Raw genomic sequence first — 15,144 nt, forward strand, 5'->3', positions numbered from 1 at the left:
CTGATCTTTGTGCCTGTTGATGAGTCTCTTTGAAGAAACATTCCTCCAGACCACTTTGCAAGTGGCTGAAGGGAGGCCTGGAATCGACTCCAAGATGTCCGATGCTCTGATCAACTTGTAGATAGTTTTTGGCTTCCACAAGTCGGGCTTAACTCCATGCAGCCCCAGCTCCTTGATGAACTTGAAAGTATCCAAGTAATACCATGGAGGGTCCCAGTTGTAGGGGACGGAACTGTCCCATTTGTCCCATCCAAGAGACCTCCAAAGAGGCAGGAGGAAAAAACGGGACATGGAGTTACCGCCAGAGTCCACAGTTCTGTCAACCAAAGTCCTGCGGATGCAGTTACAGGCAAAGAACACCCTCAGTAATGTGGCGATGTCAGGCACGCCCTTACCGCCCTTGAGAGGTTCCTTGAACATAACAGTCCGCTTTACTCTGTCCATTTTGGAGCCCCAGATGAAGTGAAACACCGCCCTGGTGATGGCCTTGCAGGTGTTGTCCCGGGGGGGCCAGGCCTGGGCGAGGTACTGCAACACAGGGAGAATCTCGCTGCGGAGTACCAGTGTTTTCCCTTCGATGGTAAGTACTCTGTTGCTCCAAAGTCCAAACTTCTGTCTCATCTTTGCCAGTCTTTCCTCCCAGGACTTCAGGGCTGCGCCCTCCGCTCCAAACCAGACTCCAAGAATTTTGATGAAATCCGCTTTGAGGCTGAACGGTATGGGTGCAGAAGAAGGCAGGAACCATTTTCCGAAGAGCATGACTTCCGACTTCCCGCAGTTGACCTTTGCCCCCGAAGCTTGGCCGAAGTCCTCGCACGTCTGGACGAGTGTGTCGATGGAGCGCTGATCGGCACAGAACACCGTCACGTCATCCATGTAGAGCGAGCACTTGACCTCCCGTCTTTCCGGTCCTGGTGCGGTAATCCCTCTGATCTCTGGGTTCCGTCTGATGCTTTGGGCGAATAGCTCTATACAGCAAACAAAAAGCAGAGGTGAGAGAGGGCAGCCTTGTCTGACCCCCGAGAGAACCTCGAAGGGGTCAGTTTTCCAACCATTTACCAGCACCAAACTACAAATGTCTTTATACATTACATTCACATACGAACAAAACAGTTCCCCAAGACCAAGCCTGCGCAGGGTTCTGCACATGAACTCATGGGAGACACGGTCAAAGGCCTTCTCCTGGTCAAGACTGACCAGGGCCGCGTGCACACGGCGGTCCTGGATGTACTGGACCGTGTCCCTGACAAGCGCGAGGCTGTCTGCAATCCTTCTGCCAGGAATGCCACAAGTTTGATCCGGGTGGATGATCTGTCCGATGACAGATTTCAGCCTGTTGGCCAAAACCTTGGCGAGGATTTTGTAGTCCACGTTCAAAAGAGAGATCGGACGCCAATGTTTCAGGTCCGATCTCTCCCCTTTGCGCTTATACAAAATCGTGATCATCCCCTCTCTCAGTGAAGGAGGCATTCTACCCTCCACCACCATCTCCTCGTACAGCTCGAGCAGGTCCGGGCCCACGAGGTCCCACAGGGCTACATAGAGCTCAACTGGGAGACCATCGCAGCCCGGGGTCCTGCCCCGCCTAAAGGATTTAGCGGCAGAGTGCAGCTCCTCCAACACCAGGGGGGCGTTGACGGTCGATGAACCTGCAGGATCAATTTGGTTAGTGATACCTGACAGGAACCTGTCGGCTGCCTCCGAGTCCGTTTCTTTCGGGGAGTAGAGGTTGGTGTAGTAGTCTTCAACTACTTGCATTACAGCCTCCTTCCCCTTCTGGAGAGTTCCGGTCTCGTCACGCAGTTCAGACAAGGGAGTGTGTCCTGAATGGAGTTTCCTGAAAAAGAAAGAGTTACACTTCTCACCTTTCTCAAGATTCTCCACCTTGGCACGGAAGACAATGTGCCTGGATTCTTCCTCAAAGTACCCTTTCAGGTTCTTCTTGGTGTCCTCCAGGTCCTGCCTAACGTCCCAGCCGCAGTGGTGAAGGTCCTGCAGGGACTGCAACTCACGTTGCAGTCTCCTGAGTTCCTTCTTCCTTGCACACACTTGCTGTCGTCCCCTTGCCTGAAAGAAGCTGCGCAGCTTAACTTTCACAACCTCCCACCAATCACTTACCTTTCCGAAGAATCTCTTTTCCTCCGTCCAAGAGGCATAGGCCTCCCGGAGTTCCCCCATCAATTCCTCATTTTCCAGCAGGGTGGTATTCAGCTTCCAGGAACCTGGTCCGTGAGCAAAGCTCTCGCCCAGTTCACCCCGAAAGTGAATGGCCCTGTGGTCAGAGAAAAAGCAGGGGATCATGAAGAACTCACGATGCTTGACTGCTCTTGAAGTGAGCACGAAGTCAATCCTGGAACGCACAGATCCATCGGGTCGGCACCATGAATAATTCACGGTACCTTGCCCTATGGATCCCACGGCGTCCCGTAAGGATGCCTCCGAGATCATCTCCTTGAGCAGTTTAGAAGTAGCATCAAGTTTTGCGTATATGCTAGAACTGCGGCCATCCTCCTCTATCGGACAGTTAAAATCACCGCCGATCACTACTGCTCTGGTGGTGACAAGTTGCATCCGCAGGGTCTGGAAAAGTTCCAGGCGCGCATTCGTATCTGGGGGGGCGTACACGTTGATGAGCCTAATTGGCTCTCCCGCCCACGAGCCATCTATGACCAAAAGACGGCCACAGACAAGCTCATGGATGGAGTCAACCGTGAAGCGTCCCCCCCTGATAAGAATGGCTACCCCTGCATTCCTGCAATTGCCACCCCCGGACCAGTAGGAGGGACCGAGGGTCCACTGAGAGGTCAGATGACTGTACCTTCTCAAAGGAGGAAGACCGCACTCCTGGAGCATGTAAACATCACTCTGATGAGTTGAAAGAAAAGTCAGCGCCGTTCGCATTCTAGAGGTATCCTTGATACTCCTCACATTAATGGAAAAGATTGAGATCTCAGCCATAATGAAAAAGGGGTATGAGGTCTAGTTAGCAAGGGGCCGAACTTACCTCCCCGAAGGGGGCGGGTGGCTCCTCCATCTCCACAGCTGCCTGTTCTGGGTACTGGGTTATGCCCAGTTCCTCCAGGACTTCCTCAACTGTCTCACTGAAGTTGGCGGTGGGGATAGGCACATAGTCGGCCATATTCTCCTCCTCGCCTTCCTCACCTGCAGACTCCAGGTCCTCCACTACTTGCCCTGGTCCAGCGCTTTCGTGCTGGACCCCGTTGGGCCGTTTGGTGGAGGTGGCGGGTTGTTCTGCCAATGGGCTCACAGTCTTCCGTTTCCGGGCTCCTGTTTGGCCACTGGCAGGGGTGGAAGGGGGGAGGGCGGGGAAGTCCTCCATGGAGGACAGGTCTGGGGTGGGCGGTGGGGCAGGAAGGGTCTCCTCTGAGCCAGAGGGGGTGGGTGGGGGGGGGACAGAGGAGGGGACAGAGGAGGGGGCAGGGACAGGGACGGGGACAGGGGCAAGGATGAGGACAGGGGCAGGGGTATACTTACCTGTGGCCTTCCGAGGCTCTTTTGGTTTGCTTTCGGTCGGCTTCTTCCCAGAGCTGGAGGCTGGTTTACCCTGGATCAGGGCTCCAGCATAGGTCCGGGTCCTTTGGGGGCAGTGCCTGAAGGTGTGCTCTGGCAATCCGCAGAGGTTGCAGGCTTTGGGCCTAGGACAGTCCTTGGTCTCGTGGCCTGTAACCCGACAGATCTTGCAAGCAAGTTCTGTACACTCCTTTCCCATGTGTCCGGGACGGCCACATCTGTTGCAGTTGTAGGGTATCCCGGAGTAGAAAAGGTGTCCTGCAGATGATCCTAGCGAGAAGCACGCCTGCAGGTGCTGTAAGTCCCCCGAACGGTCTTTCCTGAGCTTGCATAGCACAGACCACTTCCCAATCCAGAAGCCGTTGACATCAAGGATTCGGACTGGGTCCTTTACCACGGTGCAAAACCTCTGTAGGTAGGTGGTTATGTCTCTGCTTTGGGTATGGGGATTCCGCATGGCCACCGTCACCCACTTCTCGTCCTGTGTTATAGGGCAGTTCGCAACGAACTTCCGAAAAGGGGATTCAGGGCCACTGGTCTTCACCATCTCCCAGTATCGTCTGCAGACTTGGAAAGACCCGAAAGTGATGTAGAAGATCCCTCTTGCGAAGGACTGCACTGAAAGCGTCTCCGCTTTGCTGAAGCCCTGCTCCAGGATCATCTTCTTTCCGAAGATCTCCGAGGTCATGTCAGGGACTCTTCCGTTCACCTCTTTCAGCTGCAGCACGACCGTCTGCTTCATCCAGGGCTCCAAGGTTGGCAGCCCGTCTGCAGGCAGTTTCGGCTTCGCTGGTCTCGGTTGGCTGGCGCCGGCCGGGATGGAGGTGGAGGTAGAGGCAGAGACATTCTCGGCGGTCTCGGAGGAAGTGGCTGGGGCAGGATTCTTCCTCATCATCTCAGCGGTCTCCTTCGTCTCATCGGTTACTTTATCAGTCTTCTTCTGGCTTTTCCCCATCTTCGAGAAGTCTGGAAGTCGCTTCGGGAGTTCTTCAGCGGCTTCCTTCCTTGTTCCTCGACGTCTTCGCTCTTAGCCTTTACAAAGGCTCTCGCATCTACTTCCCGAAGGTAGTAATGCGGATCTCTTCATCTCGATTTGTTCGTTCTGAAGAGAAACCAGAGTGTAAACTAACCAATATACCAAATGAGGTCCCTGCCTGGCAGAACACAAATGCTGCTCAACTCATGGTGACTCCAAGACAGCCTAATTTGCATGTCTGTGCAGCTGCATGGGGACGGGAATCAGCAGGCACGCGTAACAATCGGCTTCATCAGATTAATATAAGGCGCACGGCCATGGAATTGGGGGCAAATATATGCGTGGACCAATGCCATCAAATCATTTTCTAGGCCGCGTTGACCACCAACAACATTTATGATGATTAGTGTGTAAGAAATGTGTACATGTGCTATTTGTAATATGGAATATTTATAGGACAAGTAAGGTATAGAAATTAAAGCATTCCGGTGTGACTCCCCATGAGCTTTTTGCGATGTTCCTGTGGGAGGGTGTTCGCTGCTGCCATCTATTGGTAGCTTTTCGCAGTGGCAGTATTGTAGCCAATGAAGTTTCACTGAGGCGCGATTATTGCTAATTGAAAACTTTTACCAATACCCCGTCATGATGGCTTGAAATATAGCCGGCAATGACAATTTTTGACAGTCTCTATGGAGACTGCACGATCTGGTACAAGAATAGAGTAACACAAGCAGATAGTCAGAAAGGGGAGGGGAGACAGAGGACAGAGCTGCAGATGATGGAGGCGCATACTGACTTTAGTGTCAGAGCTCAGCAGCAGCCCTGATATATGGGAGTCAGCATGGGGGTGGGAATCAGCAGGCACGCGTAACAATCGGCTTCATCAGAATGATATAAGGCGCATGGCCATGGAATTGGGGGCAAATATATGCGTGGACCAATGCCATCAAACCGTTTTTTAGGCTGCATTGACCACCACCACCACCACCACCAACAACAACATTAACGCCGTCTATGTGCCTTTCCCAATCGAAGGAACTCAAGCTATTTTTCACCATATTAAGGAAGCCCAGCATTAGCCAGGCATCAAAAAATTCACCGAAACTCATGGTTGTTCCTCTCCACGGAAATCTTTAGTAAAAGGCAATATTTAAGTTTATTTTGCAAAGCAAATATACAAAAATCAAATACTTTTGACAGGGTACATTCTCTGTACTGCGACGCAGCGCATAAATACACTACATATCAATACAGTTGCAAGCATTCAATTAAATTACATTCATTCAACCCATTCTGCGGTATGATGCCTGATGTGTTGCGCAGAGTTGTTTAACCCCGAAACATCACATCGTGCATGACGCCGCATTACCCTGAAAACAGTAGTTCAAAAAAAGCGTGTCAAGAAATGTCAATGTCAGGGGGAAGGGGAAATCTTCAGACGTCCTCTTCCTCCTTAAAGTCTATCAAGGTATAGTCTCTCAGCAGACTGAGGGTCAGTCTGCGACAGTCCTCAATGGACATCCTCTGCCGGTGGTGTACGCGGCGGTTCCTGGCGTACCATAAAGCGTCTTTAAAGCAACACAGCACCCGCCAGGCACTGTCAATGTCCTCCTGTGAATGAGTTCCACAGAAGAGTCCGTTTAACACACCAAAGTGTGTAATAGCAGTCTGTGGTACAAAGTCTTTAAGTTCAGGTTCCAAGGCCGTCAACAGGCCCTGTGCAAAGGGGCACTCCCAGAAAACATGATGAGATGTTTCCTCCTGGATGATGCAAAAGGGGCAGTGCGTGTATCTGCCCAGGTGTCTGGCATGCAAGAATGTCCTGAGTAGCAATCCCCCTTGGATTGCCATCCATGCCTGATCTTTGTGCCTGTTGATGAGTCTCTTTGAAGAAACATTCCTCCAAACCACTTTGCAAGTGGCTGAAGGGAGGCCTGGAATCGACTCCAAGATGTCCGATGCTCTGATCAACTTGTAGATAGTTTTTGGCTTCCACAAGTCAGGCTTAACTCCATGCAGCCCCAGCTCCTTGATGAACTTGAAAGTATCCAAGTAATACCATGGAGGGTCCCAGTTGTAGGGGACGGAACTGTCCCATTTGTCCCATCCAAGAGACCTCCAAAGAGGCAGGAGGAAAAAACGGGACATGGAGTTACCGCCAGAGTCCACAGTTCTGTCAACCAAAGTCCTGCGGATGCAGTTACAGGCAAAGAACACCCTCAGTAATGTGGCGATGTCAGGCACGCCCTTACCGCCCTTGAGAGGTTCCTTGAACATAACAGTCCGCTTTACTCTGTCCATTTTGGAGCCCCAGATGAAGTGAAACACCGCCCTGGTGATGACCTTGCAGGTGTTGTCCCGGGGGGGCCAGGCCTGGGCGAGGTACTGCAACACAGGGAGAATCTCGCTGCGGAGTACCAGTGTTTTCCCTTCGATGGTAAGTACTCTGTTGCTCCAAAGTCCAAACTTCTGTCTCATCTTAGCCAGTCTTTCCTCCCAGGACTTCAGGGCTGCGCCCTCCGCTCCAAACCAGACTCCAAGAATTTTGATGAAATCCGCTTTGAGGCTGAACGGTATGGGTGCAGAAGAAGGCAGGAACCACTTTCCGAAGAGCATGACTTCCGACTTCCCGCAGTTGACTTTTGCCCCCGAAGCTTGGCCGAAGTCCTCGCACGTCTGGACGAGTGTGTCGATGGAGCGCTGGTCGGCACAGAACACCGTCACGTCATCCATGTAGAGCGAGCACTTGACCTCCCGTCTTTCCGGTCCTGGTGCGGTAATCCCTCTGATCTCTGGGTTCCGTCTGATGCTTTGGGCGAATAGCTCTATACAGCAAACAAAAAGCAGAGGTGAGAGAGGGCAGCCTTGTCTGACCCCCGAGAGAACCTCGAAGGGGTCAGTTTTCCAACCATTTACCAGCACCAAACTACAAATGTCTTTATACATTACATTCACATACGAACAAAACAGTTCCCCAAGACCAAGCCTGCGCAGGGTTCTGCACATGAACTCATGGGAGACACGGTCAAAGGCCTTCTCCTGGTCAAGACTGACCAGGGCCGCGTGCACACGGCGGTCCTGGATGTACTGGACCGTGTCCCTGACAAGCCCGAGGCTGTCTGCAATCCTTCTGCCAGGAATGCCACAAGTTTGATCCGGGTGGATGATCTGTCCGATGACAGATTTCAGCCTGTTGGCCAAAACCTTGGCGAGGATTTTGTAGTCCACGTTCAAAAGAGAGATCGGACGCCAATGTTTCAGGTCCGATCTCTCCCCTTTGCGCTTATACAAAATCGTGATCATCCCCTCTCTCAGTGAAGGAGGCATTCTGCCCTCCACCACCATCTCCTCGTACAGCTCGAGCAGGTCCGGGCCCACGAGGTCCCACAGGGCTACATAGAGCTCAACTGGGAGACCATCGCAGCCCGGGGTCCTGCCCCGCCTAAAGGATTTAGCGGCAGAGTGCAGCTCCTCCAACACCAGGGGGGCGTTGACGGTCGATGAACCTGCAGGATCAATTTGGTTAGTGATACCTGACAGGAACCTGTCGGCTGCCTCCGAGTCCGTTTCTTTCGGGGAGTAGAGGTTGGTGTAGTAGTCTTCAACTACTTGCATTACAGCCTCCTTCCCCTTCTGGAGAGTTCCGGTCTCGTCACGCAGTTCAGACAAGGGAGTGTGTCCTGAATGGAGTTTCCTGAAAAAGAAAGAGTTACACTTCTCACCTTTCTCAAGATTCTCCACCTTGGCACGGAAGACAATGTGCCTGGATTCTTCCTCAAAGTACCCTTTCAGGCTCTTCTTGGTGTCCTCCAGGTCCTGCCTAACGTCCCAGCCGCAGTGGTGAAGGTCCTGCAGGGACTGCAACTCACGTTGCAGTCTCCTGAGTTCCTTCTTCCTTGCACACACTTGCTGTCGTCCCCTTGCCTGAAAGAAGCTGCGCAGCTTAACTTTCACAACCTCCCACCAATCACTTACCATTCCGAAGAATCTCTTTTCCTCCGTCCAAGAGGCATAGGCCTCCCGGAGTTCCCCCATCAATTCCTCATTTTCCAGCAGGGTGGTATTCAGCTTCCAGGAACCTGGTCCGTGAGCAAAGCTCTCGCCCAGTTCACCCCGAAAGTGAATGGCCCTGTGGTCAGAGAAAAAGCAGGGGATCATGAAGAACTCACGATGCTTGACTGCTCTTGAAGTGAGCACGAAGTCAATCCTGGAACGCACAGATCCATCGGGTCGGCACCATGAATAATTCACGGTACCTTGCCCTATGGATCCCACGGCGTCCCGTAAGGATGCCTCCGAGATCATCTCCTTGAGCAGTTTAGAAGTAGCATCAAGTTTTGCGTATATGCTAGAACTGCGGCCATCCTCCTCTATCGGACAGTTAAAATCACCGCCGATCACTACTGCTCTGGTGGTGACAAGTTGCATCCGCAGGGTCTGGAAAAGTTCCAGGCGCGCATTCGTATCTGGGGGGGCGTACACGTTGATGAGCCTAATTGGCTCTCCCGCCCACGAGCCATCTATGACCAAAAGACGGCCACAGACAAGCTCATGGATGGAGTCAACCGTGAAGCGTCCCCCCCTGATAAGAATGGCTACCCCTGCATTCCTGCAATTGCCACCCCCGGACCAGTAGGAGGGACCGAGGGTCCACTGAGAGGTCAGATGACTGTACCTTCTCAAAGGAGGAAGACCGCACTCCTGGAGCATGTAAACATCACTCTGATGAGTTGAAAGAAAAGTCAGCGCCGTTCGCATTCTAGAGGTATCCTTGATACTCCTCACATTAATGGAAAAGATTGAGATCTCAGCCATAATGAAAAAGGGGTATGAGGTCTAGTTAGCAAGGGGCCGAACTTACCTCCCCGAAGGGGGCGGGTGGCTCCTCCATCTCCACAGCTGCCTGTTCTGGGTACTGGGTTATGCCCAGTTCCTCCAGGACTTCCTCAACTGTCTCACTGAAGTTGGCGGTGGGGATAGGCACATAGTCGGCCATATTCTCCTCCTCGCCTTCCTCACCTGCAGACTCCAGGTCCTCCACTACTTGCCCTGGTCCAGCGCTTTCGTGCTGGACCCCGTTGGGCCGTTTGGTGGAGGTGGCGGGTTGTTCTGCCAATGGGCTCACAGGCTTCCGTTTCCGGCCTCCTGTTTGGCCACTGGCAGGGGTGGAAGGGGGGAGGGCGGGGAAGTCCTCCATGGAGGACAGGTCTGGGGTGGGCGGTGGGGCAGGAAGGGTCTCCTCTGAGCCAGAGGGGGTGGGTGGGGGTGGGACAGAGGAGGGGACAGAGGAGGGGACGTGGACAGGGACGGGGACAGGGGCAAGGACAAGGACAGGGGCAGGGGCAGGGGCTGGGGCAGGGGTATACTTACCTGTGGCCTTCCGAGGCTCTTTTGGTTTGCTTTCGGTCGGCTTCTTCCCAGAGCTGGAGGCTGGTTTACCCTGGATCAGGGCTCCAGCATAGGTCCGGGTCCTTTGGGGGCAGTGCCTGAAGGTGTGCTCTGGCAATCCGCAGAGGTTGCAGGCTTTGGGCCTAGGACAGTCCTTGGTCTCGTGGCCTGTAACCCGACAGATCTTGCAAGCAAGTTCTGTACACTCCTTTCCCATGTGTCCGGGACGGCCACATCTGTTGCAGTTGTAGGGTATCCCGGAGTAGAAAAGGTGTCCTGCAGATGATCCTAGCGAGAAGCACGCCTGCAGGTGCTGTAAGTCCCCCGAACGGTCTTTCCTGAGCTTGCATAGCACAGACCACTTCCCAATCCAGAAGCCGTTGACATCAAGGATTCGGACTGGGTCCTTTACCACGGTGCAAAACCTCTGTAGGTAGGTGGTTATGTCTCTGCTTTGGGTATGGGGATTCCGCATGGCCACCGTCACCCACTTCTCGTCCTGTGTTATAGGGCAGTTCGCAACGAACTTCCGAAAAGGGGATTCAGGGCCACTGGTCTTCACCATCTCCCAGTATCGTCTGCAGACTTGGAAAGACCCGAAAGTGATGTAGAAGATCCCTCTTGCGAAGGACTGCACCGAAAGCGTCTCCGCTTTGCTGAAGCCCTGCTCCAGGATCATCTTCTTTCCGAAGATCTCCGAGGTCATGTCAGGGACTCTTCCGTTCACCTCTTTCAGCTGCAGCACGACCGTCTGCTTCATCCAGGGCTCCAAGGTTGGCAGCCCGTCTGCAGGAAATTTCGGCTTCGCTGGTCTCGGTTGGCTGGCGCCGGCCGGGATGGAGGTGGAGGTTGAGGCGGAGACATTCTCGGGGACCTCGGAGGAAGTGGCTGGGGCAGGGTTCTTCCTCATCATCTCTTCGGTCTCCTTCGTCTCATCAGTCACTTTTTCAGTCTTCTTCTGGCTTTTCCCCATCTTCGAGAAGTCTGGAAGTCGCTTCGGGAGTTCTTCGGCGGCTTCCTTCCTTGTTCCTCGACGTCTTCGCTCTTAGCCTTTACAAAGGCTCTCGCATCTACTTCCCGAAGGTAGTAATGCGGATCTCTTCATCTCGATTTGTTCGTTCTGAAGAGAAACCAGAGTGTAAACTAACCAATATACCAAATGAGGTCCCTGCCTGGCAGAACACAAATGCTGCTCAACTCATGGTGACTCCAAGACAGCCTAATTTGCATGTCTGTGCAGCTGCATGGGGACGGGAATCAGCAGGCACGCGTAACAATCGGCTTCATCAGATTAATATAAGGCGCACGGCCATGGAATTGGGGGCAAATATATGCGTGGACCAATGCCATCAAATCATTTTCTAGGCCGCGTTGACCACCAACAACATTTATGATGATTAGTGTGTAAGAAATGTGTACATGTGCTATTTGTAATATGGAATATTTATAGGACAAGTAAGGTATAGAAATTAAAGCATTCCGCTGTGACTCCCCATGAGCTTGTTGCGATGTTCCTGTGGGAGGGTGTTCGCTGCTGCCATCTATTGGTAGCTTTGCGCAGTGGCAGTATTGTAGCCAATGAAGTTTCACTGAGGCGCGATTATTGCTAATTGAAAACTTTTACCAATACCCCGTCATGACGGCTTGAAATATAGCCGGCAATGACAATTTTTGACAGTCTCTATGGAGACTGCACGATCTGGTACAAGAATAGAGTGACACAAGCAGATAGTCAGAAAGGGGAGGGGAGACAGAGGACAGAGCTGCAGATGATGGAGGCGCATACTGACTTTAGTGTCAGAGCTCAGCAGCAGCCCTGATATATGGGAGTCAGCATGGGGGCGGGAATCAGCAGGCACGCGTAACAATCGGCTTCATCAGAATGATATAAGGCGCATGGCCATGGAATTGGGGGCAAATATATGCGTGGACCAATGCCATCAAACCGTTTTTTAGGCTGCATTGACCACCACCACCACCACCACCACCACCAACAACAACATTAACGCCGTCTATGTGCCTTTCCCAATCGAAGGAACTCAAGCTATTTTTCACCATATTAAGGAAGCCCAGCATTAGCCAGGCATCAAAAAATTCACCGAAACTCATGGTTGTTCCTCTCCACGGAAATCTTTAGTAAAAGGCGAAAGATTTGTTCGTTCTGAAGAGAAACCAGAGTGTAAACTAACCAATATACCAAATGAGGTCCCTGCCTGGCAGAACACAAATGCTGCTCAACTCATGGTGACTCCAAGACAGCCTAATTTGCATGTCTGTGCAGCTGCATGGGGACGGGAATCAGCAGGCACGCGTAACAATCGGCTTCATCAGATTAATATAAGGCGCACGGCCATGGAATTGGGGGCAAATATATGCGTGGACCAATGCCATCAAATCATTTTCTAGGCCGCGTTGACCACCAACAACATTTATGATGATTAGTGTGTAAGAAATGTGTACATGTGCTATTTGTAATATGGAATATTTATAGGACAAGTAAGGTATAGAAATTAAAGCATTCCGCTGTGACTCCCCATGAGCTTGTTGCGATGTTCCTGTGGGAGGGTGTTCGCTGCTGCCATCTATTGGTAGCTTTGCGCAGTGGCAGTATTGTAGCCAATGAAGTTTCACTGAGGCGCGATTATTGCTAATTGAAAACTTTTACCAATACCCCGTCATGACGGCTTGAAATATAGCCGGCAATGACAATTTTTGACAGTCTCTATGGAGACTGCACGATCTGGTACAAGAATAGAGTAACACAAGCAGATAGTCAGAAAGGGGAGGGGAGACAGAGGACAGAGCTGCAGATGATGGAGGCGCATACTGACTTTAGTGTCAGAGCTCAGCAGCAGCCCTGATATATGGGAGTCAGCATGGGGGCGGGAATCAGCAGGCACGCGTAACAATCGGCTTCATCAGAATGATATAAGGCGCATGGCCATGGAATTGGGGGCAAATATATGCGTGGACCAATGCCATCAAACCGTTTTTTAGGCTGCATTGACCACCACCACCACCACCACCACCAACAACATTAACGCCGTCTATGTGCCTTTCCCAATCGAAGGAACTCAAGCTATTTTTCACCATATTAAGGAAGCCCAGCATTAGCCAGGCATCAAAAAATTCACCGAAACTCATGGTTGTTCCTCTCCACGGAAATCTTTAGTAAAAGGCGAAAGATTTGTTCGTTCTGAAGAGAAACCAGAGTGTAAACTAACCAATATACCAAATGAGGTCCCTGCCTGGCAGAACACAAATGCTGCTCAACTCATGGTGACTCCAAGACAGCCTAATTTGCATGTCTGTGCAGCTGCATGGGGACGGGAATCAGCAGGCACGCGTAACAATCGGCTTCATCAGATTAATATAAGGCGCACGGCCATGGAATTGGGGGCAAATATATGCGTGGACCAATGCCATCAAATCATTTTCTAGGCCGCGTTGACCACCAACAACATTTATGATGATTAGTGTGTAAGAAATGTGTACATGTGCTATTTGTAATATGGAATATTTATAGGACAAGTAAGGTATAGAAATTAAAGCATTCCGCTGTGACTCCCCATGAGCTTGTTGCGATGTTCCTGTGGGAGGGTGTTCGCTGCTGCCATCTATTGGTAGCTTTGCGCAGTGGCAGTATTGTAGCCAATGAAGTTTCACTGAGGCGCGATTATTGCTAATTGAAAACTTTTACCAATACCCCGTCATGACGGCTTGAAATATAGCCGGCAATGACAATTTTTGACAGTCTCTATGGAGACTGCACGATCTGGTACAAGAATAGAGTAACACAAGCAGATAGTCAGAAAGGGGAGGGGAGACAGAGGACAGAGCTGCAGATGATGGAGGCGCATACTGACTTTAGTGTCAGAGCTCAGCAGCAGCCCTGATATATGGGAGTCAGCATGGGGGTGGGAATCAGCAGGCACGCGTAACAATCGGCTTCATCAGAATGATATAAGGCGCATGGCCATGGAATTGGGGGCAAATATATGCGTGGACCAATGCCATCAAACCGTTTTTTAGGCTGCATTGACCACCACCACCACCACCACCAACAACAACATTAACGCCGTCTATGTGCCTTTCCCAATCGAAGGAACTCAAGCTATTTTTCACCATATTAAGGAAGCCCAGCATTAGCCAGGCATCAAAAAATTCACCGAAACTCATGGTTGTTCCTCTCCACGGAAATCTTTAGTAAAAGGCAATATTTAAGTTTATTTTGCAAAGCAAATATACAAAAATCAAATACTTTTGACAGGGTACATTCTCTGTACTGCGACGCAGCGCATAAATACACTACATATCAATACAGTTGCAAGCATTCAATTAAATTACATTCATTCAACCCATTCTGCGGTATGATGCCTGATGTGTTGCGCAGAGTTGTTAAACCCCGAAACATCACATCGTGCATGACGCCGCATTACCCTGAAAACAGTAGTTCAAAAAAACGTGTCAAGAAATGTCAATGTCAGGGGGAAGGGGAAATCTTCAGACGTCCTCTTCCTCCTTAAAGTCCTCAAGGTATAGTCTCTCAGCAGACTGAGGGTCAGTCTGCGACAGTCCTCAATGGACATCCTCTGCCGGTGGTGTACGCGGCGGTTCCTGGCGTACCATAAAGCGTCTTTAAAGCAACACAGCACCCGCCAGGCACTGTCAATGTCCTCCTGTGAATGAGTTCCACAGAAGAGTCCGTTTAACACACCAAAGTGTGTAATAGCAGTCTGTGGTACAAAGTCTTTAAGTTCAGGTTCCAAGGCCGTCAACAGGCCCTGTGCAAAGGGGCACTCCCAGAAAACATGATGAGATGTTTCCTCCTGGATGATGCAAAAGGGGCAGTGCGTGTATCTGCCCAGGTGTCTGGCATGCAAGAATGTCCTGAGTAGCAATCCCCCTTGGATTGCCATCCATGCCTGATCTTTGTGCCTGTTGATGAGTCTCTTTGAAGAAACATTCCTCCAAACCACTTTGCAAGTGGCTGAAGGGAGGCCTGGAATCGACTCCAAGATGTCCGATGCTCTGATCAACTTGTAGATAGTTTTTGGCTTCCACAAGTCGGGCTTAACTCCATGCAGCCCCAGCTCCTTGATGAACTTGAAAGTATCCAAGTAATACCATGGAGGGTCCCAGTTGTAGGGGACGGAACTGTCCCATTTGTCCCATCCAAGAGACCTCCAAAGAGGCAGGAGGAAAAAACGGGACATGGAGTTACCGCCAGAGTCCACAGTTCTGTCAAC

The 15,144-nt window shown here is 51.4% G+C and overlaps 6 non-coding genes across 6 annotated transcripts; 4 read left to right on the plus strand and 2 right to left on the minus strand.

The window, feature by feature from the left end:
- The first annotated feature begins 5,062 nt into the window (after nucleotides 1-5,062).
- On the plus strand, nucleotides 5,063-5,203 carry LOC120925334. The gene has a single exon (XR_005746619.1). It is a non-coding gene; the product is annotated as a U4 spliceosomal RNA (small nuclear RNA).
- Nucleotides 5,204-11,444: 6,241 nt separating this feature from the next.
- Nucleotides 11,445-11,585, plus strand: LOC120925276. Its single transcript, XR_005746563.1, has one exon. It is a non-coding gene; the product is annotated as a U4 spliceosomal RNA (small nuclear RNA).
- A 376-nt stretch (nucleotides 11,586-11,961) lies between these two features.
- Nucleotides 11,962-12,076, minus strand: LOC120925337. Its single transcript, XR_005746621.1, has one exon. It is a non-coding gene; the product is annotated as a U5 spliceosomal RNA (small nuclear RNA).
- A 409-nt stretch (nucleotides 12,077-12,485) lies between these two features.
- Nucleotides 12,486-12,626, plus strand: LOC120925277. The gene has a single exon (XR_005746564.1). It is a non-coding gene; the product is annotated as a U4 spliceosomal RNA (small nuclear RNA).
- Nucleotides 12,627-12,996: 370 nt separating this feature from the next.
- Nucleotides 12,997-13,111, minus strand: LOC120925338. Its single transcript, XR_005746622.1, has one exon. It is a non-coding gene; the product is annotated as a U5 spliceosomal RNA (small nuclear RNA).
- A 409-nt stretch (nucleotides 13,112-13,520) lies between these two features.
- Nucleotides 13,521-13,661, plus strand: LOC120925278. The gene has a single exon (XR_005746565.1). It is a non-coding gene; the product is annotated as a U4 spliceosomal RNA (small nuclear RNA).
- The last annotated feature ends 1,483 nt before the right edge of the window (nucleotides 13,662-15,144 follow it).

This window comes from Rana temporaria, chromosome 1, assembly GCF_905171775.1.
Source record: "Rana temporaria chromosome 1, aRanTem1.1, whole genome shotgun sequence".
In the NCBI taxonomy this organism is placed as follows: domain Eukaryota; kingdom Metazoa; phylum Chordata; class Amphibia; order Anura; family Ranidae; genus Rana; species Rana temporaria.